Source organism: Pinus tabuliformis, chromosome 5_2 (genome assembly GCF_031772625.1).
Source record: "Pinus tabuliformis cultivar Carrire ecotype Pingquan chromosome 5_2, CPIR1, whole genome shotgun sequence".
In the NCBI taxonomy this organism is placed as follows: Eukaryota; Viridiplantae; Streptophyta; class Pinopsida; order Pinales; family Pinaceae; genus Pinus; species Pinus tabuliformis.
The window spans coordinates 451704004-451719125 of record NC_142306.1 but is presented as its reverse complement, the minus strand read 5'-3'; positions in this window follow the sequence as shown (position 1 = coordinate 451719125).

Below are 15122 nucleotides of genomic sequence, written 5' to 3'. Positions count from 1 at the left end.
TTTTTCAATGAGGGGAAGGAGCACTGGGTTCACTCTCGTAAGCTTTTGTTTGAAAGGTTTTTGGTTTTCCTTTAAAGTTATGGTGTGCTGAATGACTGAAGTGTCATATGACTTGAGGTCCTCATAACTCCAGGCAAAGACATCTTGGAACTCTCTAAACAATTCAATGTATTTTAACCTTTGATCAGCTGGTAATGCCTTAGATAATTTTATCATTTTGGGATTTTCTGTGGTTCCAATGTTACAGTCTTCAATTTCAGCATTCAGTGGTTGCATTTTTGGTTTTCTTGAGATATCATTTGAATCAAACAGATCCTCCAGAGGGGTTAAACCTGTGGGCAAAAAATTGTCTTTTAAATCAATTACTTCGGCTTCTGTCTCAGCTATTTCATCTAAATCTGTTTGCCTCAACTCTTGTATATTTTCGTTGTTAAAGGTGGTAGGGTTCAAAACCAAATTTGCTGTTTCAGCTGATATATTTTGCTTGGTTGTGTATGCCTGTTGTTGATCATCCATAGTGCTAGAATCAATGTTAATGCCGGAAAATTCCTCTTTTAGAGTAAGGAAGTTATTTATCTGTGTATCACTCTCAAAGACTTGCCAATTCTTGATGTTGTCCGGGACTGCAGGCCTATGTTTGATTTCAGCAGTGAAAGTGTGATTGGGTTTGAAAGGTAGCTTGCAAGTGCTGGCAAAGGTTGCCAAGCTATGAGCATGTAGATTGAGCTCTCTAGAAATTTTAGTTAACTGAGATTCTGAGAAGGTATCAAGTACTTGGATAGCTGCTCCCTTATAAGCTCTTAACCTTAGATCATTTGTGGTAAAGTTTCCTTTCATCTATTGTATGATCAGATCTGAATCTCCTAAGATTGAAACTTTGGTTGCACCCAAATTTTTTATGAGTTTGAGACCTAACAAAAGGGCCTCATACTCAGCCATATTGTTTGTGCATCGAAAGTTTAACCTATATGCATGACCTTCAGCCTGGTCATTCTGCATGTTGTGAATCCAGACTCCTGCCCCAGCTCCCAACTTGTTTACAGAACCATCAAATTCTAAATACCATAAGGTTTCATGATCAAGATTTGGATTGAGATTTTTAGAAAGTTGGATCATGGGCAGATTGGCCTTTTGTAAGTCATTTGATGCATCATTTTTCTTTGTTGTATCAACTATATGAAAAGTTCTTTGATCTTGAGAAGCACATTGTTGATTGATTCCCTCTGTCTGTGCTGCCACTAATAGTTTGGAATAAGCTTTGGTGCACATGTCAGCATTATACAAAATGAATGAATCCATGTCCGAATGTATTGAATAGATGGGGAAGTTTTGGGGTTTTTCTTGGCTACTCACCACATATTTCATTAGTGTTTCACGGTATAATCTCTTTGGCTGTCCAAAGACTGAAATGGTGGCGTAGGACATGTCTAGTTGCAACGATCCTTGAAGTTTGGCCCCCCAAGATCTAGATAAGAGCATACCGTACTTAGGAGGTATGTCAGCTACCACCACATCCATCAAAATTGTTTTGGTTGGGTATTGGACCAGGGAGACACACAAATCTTTAATCAAGCCTAAGCACCTGACTTGGCTTGAATCAAATGAGAATAGATCTTTATAAGGTCTTGTGATGTCTAGGTCTAGTTTTTCCATTACAGATTTGGGCATTAAGTTGTGTGAGGCCCCGGAATCAAACATTGCATTGTGTAAAACCTTGTCATGGATGTTTAAACTAACATAGAAGGGTGGAACCCCTCCATTTGTTGTCTTTCCGTTAACCTCAGGACCAAACAGTAATTCGGGTTGATCATCTAGAACATTCACAGCATCCTTAGTATCTGATATTTGGAGTGACCTATTAATCTGTTGTCTATACACTTGATGTTTGGCCAATTCAGAAAGAGGGACAGCTATCTTTAGCTTACTTATTTCTGTTTCCAAGTTAAAGGGCTTTTCCATTTGGGTCTTGGCATTAAGTGCAGCAGATTTTTCCTTTTCAGCTGGATTTTCAGTAATCCTTTCTTCATGATTGGTATGATTTTGAATGAAATTAGTCCTAGATTTATTTTCAGGGATGCTGTTTGGACTTGCTTTTGAAGGATGGGATGGGGATGGCTGGTTTTCAGAGGGCTGTTGATCTGAAATATCCTCCACGGTGACTTCTGTGGAATGGGGGTTTGTTTTATCAGCAGATTCTGGAAGAACAATATTATCCTTGGTCTTTTTTGGCTGCTTACTGTCCTTTGGTTTAAAAGGTTCGGATACATCTATGGTTCTACTCCTTAGTTTGTACTGTTTATGTACCTCATACACCGCTGCATCATAGCCTTCCCTAAAGTCAAAAGACTCTCCTGATTTAGTTTGAAATTGATTACAATTATAGGCCTCTTGATCTTCTTGTGTTAGAAAGACCTGATGCTCACTGTCTAGACCCATTAGGTTGATGTGAGGGTCCTCGGTTGGTTCTCTAGATGTTGAAGCCTCAGCATAATTTTCTTGAAACGGAGGTCTAATATGTTGGTCAGGATCAGTCCTTCCAACATTTGGATTTTGATTCTTTCTAAAATTTGGATTTCTAGCAGTGCTTGGTTGACCTTCCCATGATGATTTTCTTTCTATTGTTTCTACCCTATCCCCAAGTCTGTCCATGCCTTTGATGATTGCATCTTTCTTTTGCTAAAATGTTGAGGGTTCTTCCTTAAAAGTGGTTCTCCTTTCAGCTCTTGCCCGATTTCTTTTGGCAATCAGATTTGCGTCTACACTTACATCTATGTTTTGCATGTCTGCCAGGGTCGCAGGGGCTCTTTCTCTTAGTTGATATGCCATATCAGCATCAAACCCATCAAGGAATTTGATTAAGGATAAATCAAGTGGAGGTCTAAAATTTTGAGGGATGGCATCATAAACATTGTTAATTCTGGCACAATAATCTAGCACAGTCTCTTGTGGGCCTCTCCTTATGGTGTCATACTCAGATAAAATATGTAGAGGGTCCTTTTTCTTTTCCCATCTGTTCAGGAAGGATTGATAAAGAGCACCCGAATTAGCTATGGAATTTGCAGAAAGTGCTCTGAACCAAGTTCTTACTTCGCCTGTTAAACTTTGGACAAAAATTTTCATTCTCACATCATCATCGTCTATTTCATAGTTTTCAAAGTAATCTTGCAGTTTCTTGGTATGCTGTAAGGCAGTATATGTATTGATTCCATCAAAATAAGTGATCTTACTTTGGTAGTCCTGAGGCATAGCCCCAGGATTACTGTTGTTGGGAAAAGTATCCAATACGGAATGACCCTATCCCACTCTAAGGGTGATAGTACCTCAGCAACAATCAAAGCAAAGCTATTCGAGATTACTTCTTTATGAGATGTAAGAGAGGGGAGAAAGAGATCCACTAACTGTTGTCTTTTGCTAATGATTGATCCAATCTTCTCTCTTTGCTGCTTGCTCCCAGCTCCTTGCTCTTTCACTGGCCCAGCTACACCAAGATCCTGTAAAATGGCAAGAGAGGGAAACTACAAGAAGCATACATTCATAATTGATTCAAGGATTAGAATAAATCAAATACACAAGCATAACAATACACTATTGAGACACATGCATATAGAAGAACCTCAAATGCTTTATTAATGGAAGAAGTAAAGTTCAGGAAGTGATACAACCATAAAAGGCCCAATCCAGCATCACCTCCCAGCAGAAAGAAATCTCCTCTTCACCTCCTTCAAGCAAATCACCCAATAGTTCTATACTCAAACCAACAGCACTTCCTTACATTCACAAGATTCCAGCCCCCATAGACCTCATGAGAGAGCTCTATATATAGGAGATTTGGAGAAAGGATGAGTCAGCTTGTAGCTGGCATGAAGCTGACTAGTGTCCTCTCCCACTTCAGTTATTCTTCAGTTCTTGAGTCCACTTGGAGGTTCTTGCTTCCACTTGGAGATCTAGACCCTCTTACTCATCACAAGTCGAATTCCCTGATCCAAGTGTCATTTTGGAAGCTTCCTGGGAATTGACACCTTGAGGAATGACTGTGCCACATGTCCCAACTCGCCCAGCGCGGGTAGCCTTCTTTGCAGTTGACATTCAGCGCAGGTAGACAGTGGAGCTCTTGACATTCAGCGCAGATGCTCAGTGGAGCAGTTGACATGATCCAGAATTAGCCTGTTTTTGAGTGTTTTCAGGTGGAGAACTGATATTTAGTGTTGTGGTTTGCTGACCTTGTTCCTCTAGGGGTAGGAACAACATGTTTAGGGAATTTGGATCCCTTAGATTATTGACATTTCATGCTTCATGCTGTAAGGCACAAAAATGTCTATAACAGCTGCCCCCTAAAGTATGAGGTCGTTTATCGGGTGAAATGCTTTATCAGGAGGATCCGAAGTTCATTCAATCGCTGAGAGGTGACCTGTAATAAAATACAATACAATACATTATTTTTCATTCTGCTTTCATGATCTAGCTGAGGCGGGCATTCCCATGCTCAGCTTTATAAATTCATTTTGGTACATATAACAGACGATCGTCTGATGGTAGACTGATAATTCTCTGCTGAAATTATCATCCTTTGAGTAGGATGATCATCTGCTGTAATAATGTACATATCAAATGTCTTTTATATTTCCTGAATATATATCGCAGCCCGGATGGATGAAACTAGATCCAGGGTCTTCAAACTCGCTCGATCTTCACTCTAAGTACAAGTCGATCCATGTGAGAATTACGCTGAAGTCGAACATGGAAAGACATCGCTTGATTACCGGTCAATAATGTAAACCGTTAACAAGCGTGAGAGGAATCACCGATAATGATAATGACCCTCAAGGTACTGCAGTACAATTCACGTGGTGTGAATAAAGGACTTGGCGTCGAACACCACGCAAAATATTCTGGTCGAAGGTCATTGATGTATACCTGTCGCCGGAAGTGAGAAACTTGCCATTGAGGCATGCAAGCTTCAAAGTACTGAGGGGAAGGTTCCTAGATCAAATTCTTGGATAATGAGCTGAAGTCGACAAGAAGCGATCCGTCAAAGGAGGGCCTTAATGAATCCCACATTAGTGACACGGAACGGAGCTAATGATTTTAGTGGAGGTGAAAACAATCTGTGAAATATGATTCAGGGTGGCGATCATGGGTGGATGAAGGATAATGTATGGTAGTGGATGGGACACGGTTGACTCTTTCTGAACAACATCTCTTGAACATATAATGACACTGATGTGATGGATCGGTAGCATTACCCCAAATGTGGATGGTTTGGCGAAGACCATGGTGATGAGACCGGTGAATGAAACAACCCAACCCGATGTGATACGGAGGAAAAGTGTCATGTTCAAGAGCGACTTGCTACCATTAAAGCTTTGAGGTTCTCCCAATTTTTCCACAGTCATTTCTGACCAGTACCTCTTTATTTTTGTCAAGCTTGAGGAGGATAACATATGCTTGTTCTATAACCTGCCCTTCGGGCAAACCCATCGCTATGTTTTAACGAGCCTAGCGATAGGGAAACTCGTTCTCGTCTAAAGACAAGTTTGTCGCTATTTAATCATTTTAACGAGTCTAACGACAAGGAAAACTCGGTCCTTTTCATTTTTAGAGAGTCTGAAAAGGTACAGAAAGTTAACTCCAAAATTCCTTTTTCGTCATCTAATCCCTTAAGTCCGAAAAAGTATAAAACAATACAGAAGGGATGAGTTTTCGATAACTTTAACGAGCCGAATAAAACAAGCGCTCGACCTTTTTGTGTAATAATCCCTCAGGTCCAAAAAGATTAAAATCTAGAGGAGGGATAGCTCTTTCGGTCCTTTTAACGAGCTGGAAGGCCAAAACTCGGCAAACTTTTCATATTTTACGAGTCAGATGAAAAGAGCTCAAAGAAGACTCGTCTTTTGAGGAACGAGTGATAAACAGATTCCAGGTACAGGTTGGAATTTTCCAATCACGGCAGTGTCACAAGGATGGCTAGGTGAAATCACTCTTCGCAGTTGTTCCTCAAAATGGGTAAACAATCATATGGAAGTGAACGACTGGCCAAATGGAATGGAGGTGGAAGGTGCAAACACGACCAAGGCTTTTTATGGCTAGTAAATTTACGATCACAATGGTTATTTACCGGGGTATGTTCATTTTTTAATGAGCTTGAACTGCTCAATCTTATGTTTATTTTTTAACGAGCATGAACTATGTGCTAAAACTGCTCGGATCTCGCTTTTCTATTTTTTAACGAGCATAAATTCCGCGGTAAAACTGCTCGATTTTATGGTCAAATTTTGATTTTTTACTATTACTAGCTTTTCTCTTTTCAAGTATAGTACTGCATTTTCAATTGCTACAACAAACTTTGTTAGAAATGAATAATATTTGCATGAAAATGAGATTATAACCCTAATATTTCACTTTGAACTACGTAAAAAGCCATTAAAAGGTGTTTTTACCTCTCATTTACCATTTCATTTGCATTTGGTTTGTTGGAGCTCTGGAGGTGCCTCTTCCCCTTTGATTTTCACCAGCTGATTCCAGGAGATTCTGCGGACGATTTTCGGCGCCGTCTGGACCAGGTAGGAGCTAAACCCTAGCTCTTTCTTTTCATTGTTTCATTTTCCAGTTTCATGCCTGTTTTTCAATCTTTCTGGGCCTCAGGGGTTTTGCAAAAACGCCCTAACTTCAGCGCAGGTTCCCCTTTCGAAACCTGCGTTGAATGTCAAGCTGCCTTAAGGCAGCCTGACCTTCAGCGCAGGAGGGACACTCTCTGCCTACGCTGGGCTCAGAAAACTAAGTTTTCAGGTCATTTTTTGATGATTTTTCGCCAGTTTTTCATCAAAATCAGGAACTTACTCCTTCTTTGTTTGCTTTGCAGGGAACTTTGAACAAAATGTCCCTTACATGGTGAGAACGAGAACATGAAGAGGAGGACATGATTGCCCTCCATGACCCGGTCATGGTGAACGCGCTGCGGAACTGTGGCCTGCTGAAGTTCTTCCGTATCTCTAGCATGAGAGCATAGATTTCTTTGCTGCAGTATATGCTTGATGCTTGGGATCCTGTTAACCAAGTGTTCCAGATTAGGGGAAAGTCCATCCCCTTGACCATAGAGGACATGTACTTCTTGACTGGGTTGTCAAGACGAGGTGCCCCCATTTCCTTGTCAGGTACGGCCCGGGGGACTGATTCCACCAGAGATTATGTCCGCCAATATTGCAGGGAAGGTTCTCAGCCGAGCAGAGACGGCAAGATTGTTATCCGTGAGATTACTGACAGGTCTCTCAGGTCCATTCTGTATACCATTGGTAGGATGGCCGGTAGCGCAGCTCTACATGTTGCCAACAGATATTATATGCAGCACGCCTTGGAGTGTCTCCAACCAAAAGTATTCAACTGGTGTGATGCAGTACTTGTTCTGATGAAAAGTCAATTGACCAAGGTAAAGGACGGGAAGCTGAAGAACTTTGGATTTGGTTCTATTCTGACTGCCTTCGCCTTGGAGAAAATCCCACTGATGCAGCCTCAGTACATCATACTCGACTTGCCTTCTCCGACCGAGCCACGCATGCAGAGGTGGGTTGATCACATGTCTAGGCATGCTGGTCAACCTCAGATTAGTTTTACTGAGGCCTTCTTCAGGTGGTTCGAGCACCAGGAGATGGCGTTTTCCGAGTATCCATATGTGGGTATGGATTTCCGAGGTGATCCGGATTTGGTGCTACCGGATGGCGAACAGTGGGGCGCCATTGGTAAACTCCTTGACCATATTACTGTTTACTGTTCTTATTTATAATGTTGCTGTGCTTTATTCTTTCAAGACTTTTAATTGTACTCTTGGGTGCATGCAGATATTGGTCCTGTTCGTCCAGCAGTTCGTCCGAGACCGCCAGTTGCTGCCTCGGCAGTGGAGCCTGCTAGGAGAGCTGTTATTCGCAACCTTGACAATACTGAGACCCTTACAGCTGTGCAGGAGCAGGTTGAGAGCCTTACTCTCGGCATTCCTGATGTGAGGATTGATGAGTTACCTTTACAGCTACAGCGACACACCACCGGTGTACCTAGACGATGGACTCGTCTCTTGCGCATGATTGCACAGGCCGTGACGTGCTATCATGAGCACCACTAGGCTAGGGTGCCCCCTAGCATCTTTTTGAGTTTTAGGTCATATGACCAATTTTGTCTTGGTTACAGAACATTATGTATGAACTATAAACAGCTTATATATATTTTGATTTTCGAGTTTTATTCTGTTTGAGTTATATGATCCATATGTACAATCTTTGATGATGTGTCCTTTTTATAAATGTTGCAAATGTCTATCTAACACATAGTTTGCTAATGAGTCGGTTAATGTGTTTAAGTTTCTCGAAATATGTTGATATTGAATTGAATCAAATCGTCTTTCCAAGATCTTAACCCTTAGGAACATGCGATAAATAGCTAGATTGCGAACAGAATATATACCATTGAGTTGTAGTATTACGAGCTGTGAGTCTAGCCTGACAATTAGTCAGCGTATGCCACGTGTGATGGCATCAGAGAGTAGTTCTATCAACGCGCTATACTCAGCGATGTTATTCGTTGATTGCCCAATACATACACCTCTGAAACTTACTAACTCGCCGCTTGGATCGAAAATGGCCCAGGCCGCGAAGGATAGGTTCCGCGAACTACGACTCGCTCCGTCGGCATATCCAACACATGTCTCCAGAAGGTTCGACATCTGCAATAAATGGAAAAGGTGGATCACTCGACCAGAACAAATACTTTAGCGAAAACAAAATACAACAAAAGCATGCAGGTTACTGTTTAAGCATAGTAACACTTGAGGTACAGCCCGTTGCGGGGCTGCTCCAGTGGAATTCCGTCGTAATCCATTAACTCGTAGGCTCCTTTTGCTAACACCCTTTTAACAATATAGGGGCCCATCCATAAGGACTTGAATTTACCTGCTCCCAATTTATCAGATTCTTGGTCATAAAGCAAGACCAAATCACCTTCTGAGAAGATACGGGGTTTGACATTTTTGTCGAACTGAGCCTTGACTCGTTTCTTATGGGCTTTGTTAGTCAAAGCGGCATCACGATGGGTTTCATCCAACTGGATTAATTCCAAGAAACGAGTTTCTTCTTCTGAAGTTCCGGGGAGGAGATCAATTGTGAGTTTAAGCGACGAAATTTCGCACTGAATTGGTAAGACTGCTTCCAGGCCATACACCAGTTGAAAAGGCATGAACCCGGTTGCATTCTTTACCGACGTTCAGTAAGCCCACAAGGCTGAGTACAGGATTAGGTGCCATCTTCTTTTATGAACCCCGATCATCCTTTGCAACATACGCTTCAGGACCTTGTTGATTGCCTCAACTTGTCCGTTGGCTTGCGGATAATATGGGGTAGAGCTGTCGTGAGATAGCCCTAGCTTGGCAGTTAATTCGACCATCATGTGATTGCGAAAATGCGACCCATGATCTGTAACTATAGCTTGTGGTACGCCGAACCTGGCGACTACATGATTGAAAAAGAAAAGGGCAGTTGTTTCACCAGTGTTATCCAATGTAGGCATCGCCTCAGCCCATTTGGTAAAATAGTCAACAGCGACTATAATATACCCATGCCCCCCGGTCGAGGTGGGGTTACATTGCATGAAATCGATGCCCCACTTGGTGAAGGGCCCAACAGCAACTATCGGCTGTAAAGGTGCGGGTGGTCATCTGGTTTTGCTATCAAAAATTTGACAAGCATGGCAACTTCTGACTGCGGTTATGCAATCTTTGAACATGGTTGGCCAGAAGTATCCTGCTCGTAAGATTTTTTGTGTTGTTGCATATCCAGATTGATGCCCTCCACACGCGCCTGAATGACACTCATTCAGGGTTTTTTCGGCCTCCTCATGGGTAAGGCACCTCCTCAGAACTGTATCGACACCACGACGGTAAAGTGTATCACCGACGATCATGTAGTCTTTTGCTTGGTATCGTATACGTTTTTGTTCGGAGTGAGAGGTGTTAGGCCTGAACTTTTGGGTTTGGAGATAAACTATGATATCTCCATACCACTCATCGCTTACAGATATCAGAAACAAACTTTCGTCCACGATTGACTCTTCCGATGTTTCATCGTTGGACGACGATGGGAGATCGCATAATAATTCTGCGAAAACTAGAGCTTTCTTTGATTTGGATTTCACAAATTCCAGATCAAACTCTTGAAGGATCGCTATCCATTTTGAATATTTTCCCCCCAGCAACTGTTGCGACAGTATATAAGTCATGGGGTTGCAATCTGACAAGATGGTAGTTTTCCGAAAGAGGACATAATGTCGAAACCTTTGAATCACTTGAACAGCTGCAAGCGCTAGTTTTTCAACATAAGAATATTTACTCTCCTTATCATTTAAGTTTTTACTTAAATAATAGATAGGATGTTCAATTCCATCGACTTCTTGAACTAAAACCATCGCAATGGTCGTATCCGCTGCAGCCAGATACAGGTTAAAATCTCTTTGATAGTCCGGGGCGTACATTAATGATGCTTTTACTAGACAATCTTTCAGAGCATCAAAGGAAGCTTGCGCCACCTGGTCCCAGACAAAAGGTACATCCTTTTTCAAAAGACGAGTATAACCCTTAGCAAGTTCTGCGTAATTTGGAATGAACCTCCTCAGAAAGTTTTCTTTCCCTTGGAGTTTCTGAATCTGAAGCAAATTTGAAGGTGGAGGCAAATTAATGATTGCCTGAACCTTGCAGGGGTCGAGACGAATCCCATCCTTAGAGACTACAAAGCCAAGTAAGCGACCAGAACCGACGCAAAACACACATTTGTGTGGGTTGAGTCTTATCTTGTAGTGTCGGCAACATAGAAATATTGCTCTTAAATGCTGCGGATGATCAGTCCGCTTTCGCGAATGAGCCAGAAGATCGTCGAGATAAGGTTGAACGATGTTCTTGATGTCATGGAAGGCATAATTCATTGCCCTCTGAAACGTCGCCCCTGCGTTCTTTAAACCAAAGGGTAATTTTCGATAAGCGAATGTGCCCCACGGACAAATAAATGCAGTCTTTGACTGGTCCTGTGGGCGGATATTTATTTGATTATACCCGGAAAATCCATCCATAAATGAAAAGATTTCACATCCGGCGCATTCATCAATTATCTGGTCGATGAAGGGTGTAGGGTAGTTGTCCTTCGGAAAAGCTTGGTTTACATCCCTATAATCGACACACACTCTAATCGTCCCTTGTTTCTTCATAACAGGGACAATATTCGATACCCAATCGGTTAGAGGAACCGGGTAGATGAATCCAGCATGGAGAAGTTTTTCAACTTCTGCCTTAATGGCAGCGGCTTTCTTGGGGTATACCTATCGAAGCCGTTGTCTTTTGACATCAGGATACATTTTAATTTCATGTTCAACGATACTCGAGTCAATGCCTGGCATTTCATCATATGACCAAGCAAAGACATCTCTGAATTCGAGAAAAAGAGCGTTATATATTTCCAGTTCTGAAGGGGAACAACCTTTGCCGACATAAATATTCTCTACAACATTTGTTTTAGTCGAGATATTTATGGCTATAGTCTCTTCAATATTGGATAGGTTTCGCTCGGAATCCACAGTGTTTACAGTATTTGTTAGGAATTCAAAAACTGAAGGGTGACAAAGGTCACTTTGAGTATCTTCTTCATATTCCGGAAGAAGGGAACGATGATGGTGATCATTCCATGGTGCCCCCTCAATCATCATTGATTGTAAGATTCCTTCGTCCGTCCCATGTACTTTCGACCAAGGATCTAATGGGGTTCCATATTCTCTAGACCTATCTACCCAAATGCTTGACAAGTGTTGATTTGGGTTTGCCTCCCATGCTTGAAATATTGATTGCTACAATATTTCTAAAGGGCTTGGGGGCAAAACCATTGAACGATCCATGTTGACCTTCGTGGAAGATATCATGTTGCAGGTTGCTACAAACGATACATTTCCTATATAAATAGGAGGTGGTAGCGCGAAAGTTCCCATCAACGTGGGGTCTTTCAATAATCCTACTCCGATATCTTGAATTGAATGGTTGCTCTCATGGATCATGGGAATGCTTCCTGTAACTTGTGAACCATTAGGGAGGAAATTCTGTTGGTCGACGATCGTAATCCCTCCTTCAAACGGGAATGCGATCTTCCTAAAATAAGTCGACACAACAGCTGCCATGGCATAAATCCATGGTCTACCCAGTAGGATGTTATAGTCAAGATTTCCATCAATGACCTCAACATCAATTTCTACTGTTTTTCCTCCCAGTTCAACTTTCAAGTTATTAAGGATACCGTATGGGGTATAAGTCCTTCCGTCGAAAGCTTTTAATGTTGTCGATGATCGCGACAAGGTTGGAGATCCTAAAGTTTTCCAGCAACTCATCGACATAATACATGTCGATGCTCCCTCATCAATTATTGTTCTGTGAACAGTTTTGTTGAGGGCTTTCACTTGAATAAGGAAAGCTAATTGAGCTGGTAACTGAGGATCGTATCCTTTGTGGTCAAAGGATACTAGATTGGAATCCTTGGGATCAACCCCACCAATTGCTGATAACAACGCCTGCCTTTGGGTTGGACAATTTTGTAGTACTTCAAGAGTCGACATAGCGGATGGCGATTGGGCCAAATCTTCCACTATATTATAATGCTGCGCCGCTCTGGCACGAGGATTAAATGTCGACTTGTGTACTACACCCTTTGGCGGTTTTATTTTTAATTCAGGAATGATGGGTGGTACAACTTCTATCGAAGTTGTTGTCGAACTACTTGGTTGATCTTTACCTTTTTCGTTCGACAGCTGAGGATTCCCATAATCTTTGTTCCTTGTCGAAATCAAAGCATCATTCTGCTGTTTTGAAACCGACAACATAAGGACTTGCGACGGGGAAGCATTTCCACTATCAACCAGATTTTGACCTGGGTTGGGAAATGGATCAGTTAACACAGCTGATGTTTGGGAACTTTTAAAGAACCTCTTTAACTCAGCTTTGAATGGGCAATTCTTTGTGTTATGATCCTTATCATCACATATTAGACATGGATAATTTTGTCTCCCTTTCCCAGGAGGGTTTGAAGAATTTTTCCCAGGGGATGACTCACCCTGTTTCTTCTTCTTCCCTTTGTTTTGCTTTTTCTTTCTTCCTGGTTGATTGGTTTCTTTGCCCTTATCTTCTGATACGACATTTACTTCCGAAGCAAGAATTTCTTCTTTTGCATTTTGATCCGAATTCTTACGGGCTTTCTTTGACGAAGCCTTTATCGATTTCGTGTTTGCCGTGCCAATCACGCCGTCACCGGCATGAGAGTCACTATTTGATTTAGGAGGAGGAGGAATTGAAAACTCTGGTCTAGGGGCGTCAAGTATCTTGTCGTAGAGTGTGCCGGACTGAGTGTAAACTAAGTCCAAATACTGTGCACGAGCAATTACTTGCTCCTCTGTTACGACTCCCCCCTTGGCCACATCTTCCGTAATAGCAGGAAGTAACGACTTTATAAACCATTCAGCTAACAGCTGATCGGGAACGTATGTTTTCACCATCCTACGACGACGACGCCACTCATGTATATGATCAGATATATGGGTGGCAGTTGTCTGCTTGAAGTTGGTTAATATTTCTGTTCCTGTTTCATACCTTATCGGTAATTGAAAATGGGTTAAGAAAGTCGTGGCTAGGGAACTAAAATTGTCGAAAGAGGCTCTTGGCAATTCAATATACCATTTAGCCGCTGGACCTGTCAATGTCCTCTGAAAAAGGTGAAGTCTTATCGAATCATCGTTTAGGGTGTTGGATGAACACCACAGATGAAAAGTCATCACGTGATTCGATGGGTCTTCACCTGGATTTCCATTGAATTTAGGAATGTCAGATGGAAGTTTATGAGGAACCGCTGGCCACCAAGGGGCATAAGCAATCGGATCGTTGGTTAATCGGTGTAAATCGGGTAACTCTAAAGTCGCCACGAATGGTAACTGTTGATTCAGGTTAGGCGAAGCATAACCAGGGTACGATGGAATCACTTGAGCAGTGGGCCTTTGCATACCAGCATAATGTAATTGATGTTGGTATGACTGATACGGTTGGTGGACTTGACCACTGTAAAGTGGTTGGTTTTGACCATTTTGGATATACGGTTGTCCACTATTCGCAAAGATCTGCTGCTCAGAACCTTGGTACACTTGCTGGAATTGCGGTTGTTGGTATTGCACAAGCCATGGTTGTGACGCCATGTTTTGTTGTGCTATGCTAACCATTGGACCAAGGTGTGGGTTAATTGTACCCGTTTGGACCTGTGTCGCCCCACCAGTTGGCAATTGTGGTTGTGACCCATGATCAAGTGGTTGTTGCATTACAACCTGAGAAATCTGAGGTTGGCATGCAACAGGTATCGCTTGAACTTGTGACACTGTTACAATAGCCGGTGTGGTTGGGATGTTCGTCATAGGTACACACTGTTGCATAGAATATACAACCCTTGGTTGTTGAGGTAGCATAGGTACCCAACTACTTGATGCAATTCCAGTATAACCTGAATACTGTTGCGAACTCACGTATGGGTACCCTCCCGGAGGGGGTAATGAAAGGGCATATTGCCCCCCATACGGTATCAATCCCGAACTCAAGGGGATTGATTGCCCAGGTTGACCTCCAAATGGATCAATTTGGCGAGTTTCAACATAAGAGTTGCCGGGTATTACTCCGGATGAACAAACTGGAATGGACCATACTGTCGAAATAGTCCCTTGGTGGACTCCTTCTAGCTGTTGTGAGCTAGTTGGGACAGCTGGTATGCCGGCAAACATCGTCGGAGTGACGGCAGGGACTTCTGCTGTCGCTGTGTCATTTGACACAATCCTAGATGATGATGGTTGTTCAGACATCTTAAGTCTATCCAATAGATTGCCTAGCGATTCTACAGGAACTTCCACTTGTGGTGGATTAACTTCTGATGAAGGAAACAGAGTGACCCCGACTCCAAAATGAGTTGGAGTACTTGCTTGCGGATCCTCTGCAATTTCCTCTATCGCAATCAAACCCGGTGGAAGAGGAAGACCGTCAGGTCCGTAAAATATTTCTGGTGCCGAAGAAGTGGTTGCTTTGACAACGA